General features: G+C 43.8%; 1 protein-coding gene and 1 long non-coding RNA gene across 2 annotated transcripts in view; both read left to right on the plus strand.

Annotated features, from left to right (window-relative positions):
* Positions 1-12,435, plus strand: part of AUTS2 (activator of transcription and developmental regulator AUTS2) — a 1,212,191-nt gene that overhangs the window by 977,646 nt on the left and 222,110 nt on the right.
* Positions 8,995-12,435, plus strand: part of LOC138985574 (uncharacterized) — a 5,555-nt gene continuing 2,114 nt past the window's right edge. The window contains exons 1-2 of the long non-coding RNA XR_011462616.1: positions 8,995-10,664; positions 11,793-12,025. This is a non-coding gene — a long non-coding RNA (uncharacterized lncRNA). The remainder of the gene's footprint in view (positions 10,665-11,792; positions 12,026-12,435) is intronic.

Consider the following 12,435-nt stretch of genomic DNA (forward strand, 5'->3'; position numbering starts at 1 on the left):
AGTTGAACAGTCTTTACACTACGACTCAACATTCACGAGGGCAGTCCGCCTGAGCCTCCTGACCTCCTTGCCTCCGGTGGTCTTCCTTCCATCCACCTCAGCCCTCCAACCCCACTGCCATGCCCTCCATCCTGTCACCACTGATAACAATACCAAGTGTAGGGTTGTGATTTCCCAGTCTTTGGAGACAAGGAGGTCAAGGAAATGGGGAGTCCAGGAGGCTTGCCGGAGGACCCTGACCATCCTGGACTCCTCATTCCTTGACCTCCCTGTCTCCAATGATTGGGAAATCACAACTCCAAAGACTTTAAGACTCCCAGTGCTGGCCTCAAAAGTTCTTCCCATCTGTAGCATACAGTAAGTCCCCTCCATACAAACAGATTCCATTCTGCGAACACATTTGTAAGTCCAATTTGTTTTTAATTCCAACAGAGTTAGCCTAGGTACCCACTAACACAATCAGCTATACAGTGCTGTACTGTGACTGGTTTATAATACTATTCATACCAAATGATACATAAGAGACAAACACACAAAAAATAAAACGTTTTTAATCTCACAGTACAATACCTTTAAAAGTACAGTAGTATAATACGGCCACTGGCATACAGGGCCTCATTCACATCTTTGAAAGTTCATAACTTAAAGACTCCTATGTAGGGGACCTACTGTGCTTCACTGACAGGTTCCTTTCCTCTTGTTTTTCCTAAAACCTTTTTCTTAAAGCATCTAATGTCCTGTTACTGAGGACTAAAACAAAAAGTCCATCTAGTCAAAGCTATGGTTTTTCCAGTGGTCATGAATGGATGTGAGAGTTGGATTTTAAGGAAAGCTGAGTGCCAAAGAATTGATGCTTTTGAACTGTATTGTTGGAGAAGACTCCTGAGAGTCCCTTGGACTGCAAGGAGATCCAACTAGTCCATCCTAAAGGAAATGAATCCTGAATGTTCATTGGAAGGACTGATGCTGGGGCTGAAACTCCAATACTTTGGCCTCCTGATGTGAAGAACTCAGTCATTGGAAAAGACCCTGATGCTGGGAAAGATTGAAGGCAGGAGGAGAAGGGGATGACAGAGGACGACATGGTTGGATGGCATCACCGACTCAATGGAATTGAGTTTAAGTAAGCTCCAGGAGTTGGTGATGGACAGAGAAGCCTGGTGTGCTACAGTCCATGGGGTTGCAAAGAGTTGGACACGACTGAGCGACTGAACTGAACTGGAAACAAAGTTGTATAATACAGTTGATGTTTTTAGTGTATTGGGTTATGTCACTGAAAGCAGAAGAATTAAGTAAAAGCAGAATGGGACAAAGGATTGAAAGTGTGACTTAAAGTTGCAACTCTCTGAAGTGCTTTGGGTATTTCAGTCTCTTGTTAATATATATATCATAGCATCTGTCCTTTTCCTTTACACAAGTCAGACTCTAGAAAGTTTTAAAAGTTTGTGTCTGTGATCAAAAGTGAGATAAAATGGTCCTTTTTCCCTGCCCTGGTTTGGAAGGAAAGTTTCCAAGCCAGGGGGAGACTGTCACTGCCATGTGGTAATTTAATTCCTCTAGTCTTTACTCTCCCTTTCTAAATCTTGGCATATGAGATCATAGGTTCCCTCTCCATTTTCAAATTGGTGTCTTTCTTGTTTTACATAAGAGTCTGATGCCTCATTTGAACCAGTATACCACCAAGACCCTTGCTCTGAAGACTGCATATTAGAATGCTTTGGGCTGCAAGTAACAGAAGGCCTAGCCAAAAATGGCCATAAAAGAGGGATGTTCAGTGAGTTATCTCACAAAATAAATGTCCAGAGTTAGCCATATGAGTGTGTAGGACCAGCTTCTCTGAGGATCTCCTAGCTTCTCCTTAAGTAGACAAGCTAGCTACTCCAGCTGTAAGCTTTGGGTCCCCACTTTATACTCCAGGAAAAGGAAGAGGACAGACCTCCTCCTTCATGTATGTTTCTTTGTATTTGGAGGGAAAATCCTTTTCAGAGGTTCTGCAGCATTTTCTCATTCATCTCATGAATGACAGGCTTGAACTTGGTCACCCATCTACCCAAACCAGTCACTAGCCAATACACGTTAACTTAGACCCTAGATCATCTCCTGGGCTGGGCCCATGGCTGTCCAATACCTGAACAGAGCTGGTTTTTCTGATAGCAGAGACCAGGGTGCAGTCTGCTGAGCAGACAACCAACTCTGCCATAGGCTGTCTTCTACAGCAGCACAACCTGTGGCTTCTGCTAGAAAAAAAACCCACTCCAGGTGGAGTAGAAGGTTAGCTTGGCATCTGTATTGATAGGCTAGGATACTATAAAGCCTTTAGAAGTGATCTTGGAATACTTGCTTATTTATGTCACCACTGGTGGCACAAGTGGTAAAGAACCCGCCTTGCCAATGCAGAAGACGTGAGACATGAGTTTGATCCTGGGCCAGGAAGATCCCCTGGAGGAGGGCAGGGCAACCCACTCTAGTATCCTTCCCTGGAGAATCCCGTGGACAGAGGAGCCTGGCGGGCTACAGTCCACGGGATCACAAAGAGTCAGACACGCCTGAAGCAATTTAGCACGTGTGCATGCCCTATTCATTTACATACCTTGAGGACGGCGCTTACCACACAGCACTGTGATTCTGTATCTGCGTGTCACAAGGGGCCCCTCATTTCTTGTGTCCAGAGCATCCAGGAACTTAATACAGATAGGGGCTCTCTCAGTGTTTGCTGAGTGAATGAATAAATGAATGAAATAAGCAAATAGTAAGATATTCTTTTAAGAAAACGTTTATCGGTGTATAGTTGATTTACAATTTTGTGTTAGTTTCAGATGCACCACAAACTAATTCAGTTTTGTGTGTGTGTGTGTGTATATATATATGTACATTCTTTTTCAAATTATATTATAGGTTATTATATTGAGTGTAGTCCCCTGTGCTATACAGTAGATCCTTGTTGTTTGTTTTATATATGGTAGTATGTGTCTGTTAATCCCAAATTCCTAATTCATCCCCCACTTTACCCTTTGGTAACCATAAGATTATTTTCTGTATCTGTGAGTCTGTTTTTGCTTTGTAAATAAGTTCATTTTTATCATTTTTTATTCCATAAATAGGTGGGGATGTGATATTTGTCATTCTCAGACTCACTTCATTTTAGTATAATAATCTCTAGGTCCATGAGCAAGATATTGTTGAAGCATGTCTTATGAAGAATACTTGAAATAATTACAAATGTTTACCTGAATAATTGAATGAATGAACACACAAATGAACAAGCAAATGATGGCTGAAGTGTTCTTGAAGCTCAGTTCTGTGAACTGTTAAAATGACTATAAATGTTTGCCCAGAGAAGACAAGTTCTGAGGAATATAGAGAAAGTTCTGAGGAATATAGAGATTTTCTGCGCTGCTGTACCTAAAATCCTTTCAAGTGAAAAAGAGATTAGAATCACCTTGTGGGATGTCTAAGGATAGAGCTAGGAAGAATGTATGGAAACTACAGGAAGACAGAGAGCTCTTTCTTGCTCTGAGCTAAAATCTCACAGTGGAGCTTTGTAAACATGGAACTACCTACCTCAGGAATGAGTGCTCTTGCCATCACCAAGCACTCGCCACTTGGCAGGATATTGTAAAGGAGAGGAAAGTTCCATTTATCACTGGAGATCGGACCAAAGGATGTTTATTCTCTGATGTAACCCAGTAGTCATACGGCTTTCTGAAATTTTAAGAAAATTTAAGGAACTAAACTCTTACCTCTAAAGACTGAAATGAAGGAAGCACTGCAGTTATTTCTAAAGTCACAAGAGATTTTATGCTGCTCTGAAACACCTGTGCGTAATCCCACCTGTGTTTATTATTCCCAATTATATGTGCTGTCCTCTGGAGCTCGATTTTGTGATGGAAGGATTTTTTGAAAATAAAAAGTTGTTGAGGACTTCCTCTGTGGTCCAGTGGTTAAGACTCAGCACTTCCAGTGCCTCCATTGCAGGGGCGCAGGTTCAATCCCCAGTCAGGGAACTAGGATCCCGCATGCCTCGCGTGGTGCAGCCAGACTTGGGTTCGTCTGTCTTAATGGGATCTGCGTGGATCATGAAAGTTCACCTTTGTACTCCTGTTGTCTTCGCAGAGAGAATGAAGAGAAGTGCTCAGCTTCTGAGGGGAGGGGAAGTGAGGCTGCATCCCCATGTCTCTCTCACATGGGCTGTCTCACCGCCTAACCACAGAAGTGAAAGTCAGAGAAAAGAGATGGAGATTGAGAAACTCTGGGCCATCATTCACTCTTCTTGTCGTTATAGTGAGGAAGTGCACTGCATATGTATGTTCCCTCAGTAAAACAGGTGTTCTACCCTTAAAATGGTAATTATAGGCTATTTCAGATCAATGATCTTCACTTATGTCATATCACTGTGGTATTTTCTTCCACGGTTAACCACCCTGTGATATAGAAAGCTTGCTCACGCTTGAAAAAATCAAAATGCATATAGATTTTCTGAAATAAGCCTCCTTTCTGGAGGTATTTTGTGGTTAGTTTCAATATGTAATATCCTGAGGAAGGTTTAGGTTGACTTTTTTTACTTGAGTATAAAATTTGAAAAGTAAAATCACTGTGCAATGAGCGATTTCACTTCCATTAGCCTAATGTCTTTGTGGTTTCATTTGAGGTCACCTAGTAGATTATTTTTCTTGCATTATTTCATCAGCTGTCAGTTTTATTAATATAATGTAATTCATTCAGTGCTGTAATTTTTAAGACATGACTGTAAGCACAGAAGGCAATGTGTTTTTGAAGTGTATTTGGATGATTGTAGGGTATCAGACTGCCTCAGTCTTCTTCATGCTCAGCGTCTGGAGGGTCACTTAAGGATTGTATATGATCTGGGATTGTCAAGTGGTGATTCATGCCTGTGTTTTTATACCCAGCACATAAAAATATATCTGCAGCTTCTTTATTATCATCTTTTGAAAGACAATGGCTTGCTTGTGGGATATGCAACTGTGTTACTACTTAGGTTACAAGATATGTGGTATATCTCTTATTTAACACTAATAGTAACCCTTTCCAGGAGGTTCATTTCAAGCTCATTCTATTAACATATTCACTCTTTGGGCTTTGATTACAATGCCGTGAATTTATGTTTGCGTAGTTGGTGGGTATCATTCAGGAAATCATTTGAAGATTATTCCTTAAACAATAGATAAACACATCTTTCCCTAGTAGTTATGGAGAAATTACATATTGTCCTCTCTTGAACTTGAACATATGATGGAGGTCCTTGGAATCACCTGAAAAATTGGTTCTTTAGTTTGTATTTTGAATATGAGGATAATCTTTAAATGTTATAAATAAGAAAGCCCTACAGAGTAATAGTTGTAGCTTTTGCCATCTCGAAATTTGAAACATATAAAATGCATTTACTGAAAAACATGTGGATGAAATGATGTAATATCTGGGTTTGTTTGGTTTTTTTTTTTTTTAATTGATAGATAATTGACATGATTTCGCATTAGCTACAGGTGTACAACATAATGTTTTGATTTTTTATATATTACAAAATGATCACCATGATAGGTCTAGTTATCATCTGTCAGCATGCAAAGTTATTACACTATTATTTACTATATTCCCTATACTGTACATTATATCCCCATGACATTTATTTTATTTTTTTTAATTTTATTTTATTTTTAAACTTTACAATATTGTATTAGTTTTGCCAAATATCGAAATGAATCCGCCACAGGTATACCTGTGTTCCCCATCCTGAACCCTCCTCCCTCCTCCCTCCCCATACCCTCCCTCTGGGTCGTCCCAGTGCACCAGCCCCAAGCATCCAGTATCGTGCATCAAACCTGGACTGGCGACTCGTTTCATACATGATGGGGTTTGTTTTAAAATTATCTGAAAAGATGGAAGCAGCTGGAATGGGTAGGGTGAAGATGAAACAAGGTTGGCTGTGAGTTGATTATTGTTGAAACTGGGTGATGGTAGATGGGCATTTATTGTATAAACACTTTCATATGTGTTTGAAAAACACATCCATTTCAAAAAAAAAAAAAAAAATACGCCAGGACTATAGAGTGACTGTGAATTTACTTGTGCTTATAAAGGAAAATGTATTTTTATAATCACCGAAGCATCTATATGTTTGAAAAATACCAATCATTATGTCAAAGTGGCATGTGATTTATGGAGCCTAGAGACAGAGCTTGGTGTTCCTGGCTTCCGTAACCCCTTTGCTATAACCACTAGAGCAGAATAGAGAAGCAAGTTCAAGGCAGCTCGATACATACTGTGTACACAACCACAGAGGACATTCCAAGCAACGCGAACCTTGAGAGCTGAAGCACGCGTGTCACTTCACGAACACACTGGTTGCTATGCTGCTTAGCAAAGGCAGTGCCCTGTGGAGGAGGCCGTGCTCGAGCAGTGAGAACATGGAACAGAGCGTGTAGGGCTGAGGCAGGCTGCAAAGTCTAGCACAGGAAGCAAAGAACCTGATCCGTTCAGAGCGTCAGGGGCCTCCAAGTAATAGCAGCCGTATCCTAATTCAGGCCCCGTCAAGCTTGCCCTTGGCCAACTGTCACCAAGGCCAAAACTACCCATGATTTCCTTTTCTGACCTCAGTCATATTGACCTACGCCTTCTGTCTCCTCCTCACGCAGAATTTAAAACATCTACATTGTATTTCGATTTCTGTAAAGATTAGAGAGTAGTCTCACTGTCTTTTGTTCCTGGCCAGTTTTCAGTGGGACCTTATTTCCTCGAAATTCTTGGCCTATAAAAGCATGCAGGCGAAATTACCCTTAATTTATAATTATATAGATTTTAAATCTCAGATTACATAGAATCAAATGTCTAGAATGAATCAGCCCGAGGAAGGTGTTTCTTTTTTCAAAATTATTAATTATTGGAACATTATATAAAAAAATAACATTGAAACACTTAATTCATGGTTCAGTTCTGTTGTTCATTTAAAGGTTTAACTGTTTCCCACTGTTTAAATATCTCTATCTGATCTTTCATGCTAACCTAGCATGTCCAAAATATTGAAAACCAGATGAATGAGCAAGGAATTTAAGCAGTACTCCCCCAGTGAAGCCAGAAGGATTTTCTTGAGGAGGAAAAAAAAAAAAAGAGTGCATGAAACTTATTTAACAAGAAAGATTTGAGTCAGGTAATCTACATAATATATCCACTGGCATTAAAGCTGTCATCTTGGTATAGCATTTCTGGTACGAATTTCGCAATAGCTGTCTTTCACTGTCGGTTCTAATAAAGAGTGTTGGTCAGCTTAAATTCCCTGGGAGCTCAGAGTTATGTTTTGTGAACTGCGTGTGCCTGAGGCCTCTCATGCATGATTTAAACTGCTTTGTAAATGTCAATAGGTGGAAAAGCATCGGATCCCTCGTAGATTTCTCCAAACCCTCAAAGATGAGTACGCCATGTATAAACCATGCTGCGCTCTCAAGGCCATTGCCGTTTTTTACTCTCGCCTAACTGGGGGTTTTAAGGTATTGCCAGGAGCAAAATATCAGTGTGTGCATGTCTCGATCCAACTAGCCAATGAAACCCTTTATTAAGAAAACCTTTGCACCAGAGAAAGGTCTCCAGTGACCTGAGATGGGCCCACCTCATGAATGTTGAATGTTCTTCAAACTCTATTTCTTCATTCTTGATTTTTTATTTTTTTCAAAACACACATTTGACTCGATTGAATTTGCTGATCCCATAGCACTGCGTTCATTTCATGGACCCTGCTATGGAATGGTAGAAAACTATTTCCGTCGGGAGCTCCCAGACATGGGTCCCCTCCTGGTTCTGTCTATCTCTGGCTTTTTGTCGTTGGGCAAGCCACTTAGCCTTTGAGGGGGGCCCCACTTTTTCATTCATTGAAGTTGAATCCAGGAGGTTGCATTAAATGATCTCCAGTTATTCCTCTCAGCTCTTGCATCATGATTCCAAGAGATAGTGACAGACAGCCAGTGTGACACTTTTAAAGCCATGGGAGCACATGGGACTTTTTAATTAGGCTTATTCTCCTGTCTTCCGGGCAGCACAGAGTGCCAGCAGGAGCCCCCAAACGGCCAGCAGCGATCGGGGCAAAGTGACCTCAATGTCAGCCCAAAGGCTCATCAGCTCATTTGCGTTCACAGCACTTCCTTGTGCTGTTTTCCCGTCAGCCTGTGCCCCCCTCACCACCACCGCCCCGCAATATGTGCCCCCTCCACTCCTCGGATTCCTTAGCTGAAAGGTGTCTTCTAATGTCCGAAGAAGCTGAAGCGGCATGGCATTCCAGGGTAGAGGCCCGCAAATGAGCAAAAACACTAGCCTGGCTTTCTCATGGTGGTTTCTGCTCCACTCTTGTACTGCCTTGCCCAGAGCCTAGGGACAGACGTGCTTGGAAAACGCTTGTCACATAATCATTGCAGAGCAAATTCGTTCAGAGTCAGCCAGGAAGACAGAGATGGCCTTTTGTTCACCTTCTTTTATTTTTTCATTCCCACCCAGTTGCAAATGAGCAACTTTGGTCTTCTCTTTCCACATGCTCACTTTGTCACAGTGTCCTTCTGGGGCGACCATTTCCGGGGTAGCCCTGAAGCTGGCCTGCCACGTCTAATCCTGGCCCTCCTCTGACTGTGTGACCTTGAGCACTTCATGTAACCTCTCCGTGTCTGTTTTTCATCTGTGAAATGGACATCATATAAGTACCTGCTTCAGCAGGTTGTGAGATTTAAATTCAGCTCTAACATAAAGCTCTAGAGTTGTGCCTGTCAATGTTATTAACATTGGTTTTTTTAAAAAAATTATTATTTAATTTGAACTTAAAAAAAGAAAAAGAGCCAAGGACAAATCAACTGTCCTTTTTTTTCTCTTGGGGTGGGGGTGTGGTGGGGAAACACTTGCTTAATGCCCACCATCTCCACCCCAGTGAGGAGTGGTCTGAAGAGGGCAGAACCAGCGGTCCAGGGCCTTGCTCACTGAGGCCAGGCCCATGTTTGCCTGGTTAGGAGCACACCACGGCCATGTCCACACCACAGCTGGCTGGGAACTCCACAGCCTGGAGAGGCCTTTGGAACCCTGTCACCACCAGCGTTCCATCTGTGCGTTTGGAGAATTTCAAGTAAGCACATTCTTCATCACCCCCTGCCATGACCTCAGGGTTACTTTCTGCGGTTGTTGACAAATTTTTAGACATCCCAGGTTTTATCAGCGGAAACCTTGAAGAGTGACAAATGGTTCTTGGAAGAGTTGGTACACACTCTAAAATGTCAGCTGGCTCGTTTATAACCGGCGATGTCCAGTGTCTAGGCCGTGCTATCAGCATGGTCTACAGATAACTCACCCTCACGATGCTCCGGGCTCCCCAAGCACTTTGTGCAGCTGTTGTGGTTGCAGACCCAGTTGACATCTATAATAGATATCAAATGGAGAGCCTCTTATTTTATCACTCTCTCTGTTTCAACACTGGCGGTCCCCGTGGACTGTCGGAAGCAGGCAGCCGGCACGTTATGGGAAAGGTGACTTGCTGAGTCCGGGTGCCCCGAGGACATTATTAAGTGCTGGGGAACCTTGTTAGCTCATAAAGTTGGTTCAAACCAATTATTGCTGTGCGACCATTCCCGTTGCCAAGAATGTAACTCTTTTAAATTCTTGCCCATAAAGCCGGTCTTTCCATGACATGATATCATAGAGCAGGGCTTCTGATCTGGCTGCGGTTGTGTCCCACTGGCTGCAAAGACTAAACATTGCATTTGCCGCTCAATACTGGTTACCCTTCAGTGCTTCATGGAGGCAGCAGGACTACTATTTATAGATTTACTCTGTCTCCCTAGTTCAGCGCAGTCAGTTTTGACACACTGTCCCAGTAATCTGATCAGCCATGCTGCTTTTAAATGAAGGTCTAGGCCTTGGCCTCTGCAGAGAGGGTGACAGCTGTCAGATACAGATAGTAGGCTACAGATCCTGGCTGCTAAAACCCTCTCATTCATTCCCGTTACAGATCATTGACCACAGCTTGAAGCCGTGCTTTACAGTCGGCCGATTAGTTGGCAAGAGATCTACATACTGTATTAGCAAGGTCAACCACTGAGATAAAGGCAAAAACTCAAACCCTGCACTATTTTTAAACCAGTAGCCATTTGTTAAAGCTGGTTATTTTGGTACATGTCTCTCTTCCTTGCTTTTTTTTTTTTCCTCTCTCTCTCAAAACAAAACTAAAGAAACTTGCTAAAACTCTCTGTCAGAGTTAATGAAGACGGTGAGATGATTCAGATCTGAGAAGGGTGTGGTCTTTCTCAGAAACTCTTTCAGGCCCTGCAGTGTAGACCGCTGTGTGAGCCATGCCCACTCCTTGTTTTAACCAGAGCATATTTGGAGAGCTCAGCCCAGGGATCCTAGAAAAGGTTTTACCCGTCCACGAGAGTGGGTTAGGCGGATCTGGCCTGCAGAGAGCTGAGTCACGGCTCACACAGGGTTTATTGAAATCCCCGCCCAGTCCTACCTGCAACAGCCGGTCTTCACTGTTAGCTCAAGTGAAGAGGCCTCATCTACAGGGACTCCATTCTCCGGGGTCATCCTTCACCCAGCACCTTGCTTGAAGCCTGACTTTGTTCCACGTGCTTCACATCAGACTTGCTGGAGGAGAACTTGGACCCTGAGAAGCCTCTCATCACAAGGTGATCCGCTGACTTCATATCCAGTGAACCTTGAATCTTATCTTTACCCAGAATCTTATCTTTATCCGACTACCAAATCTGCTCCGCCCCAACCCCCTCCTGTCTGCTGTCTTCCCTCCGGCTCCTCCATCTCCACCGAGCATCCAGTTCCCTTCACGACCTCCACCTGCCACCTCACCTGCCTCTTTCCCCGACGACCTCTCTATTCTCCTACAGGGACACAGCCCTTTCTTTTCCAAGGTTTTGCTCTCTTCTGCCTTCCTCCACATTGCCTTCCATCTCTGCTGTGAACTTGTCATGTTCCCATCTCCCCTCTGATCTCCTCTTTCGCTCTCTACACTTTATTGACTTAACGACCAAGTTTGGTTTCCTGAGGGCTGAAGGGCTCGCTGGGCCCTTGACAGTAAATCTCAGTCTGCCAGCTCCCTCCGTCTGCCCTTCCCTAAGGCCATGCACCCCTGTCCCGAGCGAACCCAGCACAGTCAAGCTATTTTCGCTGTTTTTGCTATTTTTTTTAATTTTGCTATTTTTGTCTCCTCTCCTCTTCCCCTGGAGAACCTTTCAAATGACAAGTCTTAGGACAGCGAGTAAACTCAGTGTACATCCTCAATAAATGTTTGTAGAATGAGAGCATAAATACAAGTCAAATGTTTGACATTGTTATCAGCATGTTCAAATCCTCTGAACTACAGAATTCAGGGAAGGAGATTAGGTTTGACCACAAACAACCTTGAGCATGAAGACCCCCTAGAACTATGGAGGGGGGCAGATAACTCTCTGAGAGCAACCGAATGTCTCATCTATAAAATGAGCTGAATGATAGCAGCTTCAAAGGTTGTTTTATTTTTAAATGTTTATTTTTGTCTGCACTGGATCTTCACTGGTGCCCTCAGACTTTCTCTAGTTGCGGCGAGCGAGGGCTGCTCTCTAGTTGGGGTTCACGGGCTTCTCGCTGTGCTGGCTTCTCTCACTGCGGGGCATGGGCTGTTGTGCGCATGGCCTTCAGTAGTTGTAGCGAACAGACTCCAGAGCTTGGGCACATTAGTTGTGGTGCCTGGGCTTAGCTGCCCTGCAGCACGTGGGATCTTCCCAGACTGGGGATTGAACCGGTGTCTTTTGCATTGCAAGGCGGATTCTTAACCACCGGACCACCAGGGAAGCCCTCAAAGATTCTTCAGAAGATAAGAGGAGGAAAATGCCTAGGCAGGACCTGGCCAGTAGAAGGAACGTCATCGGTGTTAACTACCCTGCTGGGCCGTGCAGCTCCTTCACCTGTCAGTGTTCTGTGGAATTCATTCCCATTTACCCTCGGAAAGCTGCAGGCAGGACTCTTCGGTGACAGAGAGAACGCTGGGAGTTAGGTAAACCCCCATGGTTTCCTGGCTTTTTACTGTAATAAACAAGGGGATATTTAACCAGACTTTGGCCCCACAAAAGGTGACTCACTCTCACATTCTCAGCTTCCTGCTCAGGGAATCGATGTGGAAACCAGGCTTCCACTTCTCTGCTTCACGCTGGAGCTGGGTAACTTGAGCCTGAAGAGAGGAGTCTTGGGGAAATCTCAGCCCGGCTCCGGTGGGGGTGTGCGCAAGGGAGGGCATGCCAGCCGTGGAAACTCCACGGGCCTCTGCTGCAGTCAACAGGGTGGTCACGCCTGCTCCGGGGCGAAGCAGCCATCTTGAGGTGGGATTTGGAAGGAATCTGACCCTGTCGGGACTGAGGGAGAGGACCTGGGTCCCGTGCGGAGCAGCTTTGGAATATTAATGATGCC

This window comes from Bos mutus, chromosome 25 (genome assembly GCF_027580195.1).
Source record: "Bos mutus isolate GX-2022 chromosome 25, NWIPB_WYAK_1.1, whole genome shotgun sequence".
NCBI lineage: Eukaryota > Metazoa > Chordata > Mammalia > Artiodactyla > Bovidae > Bos > Bos mutus.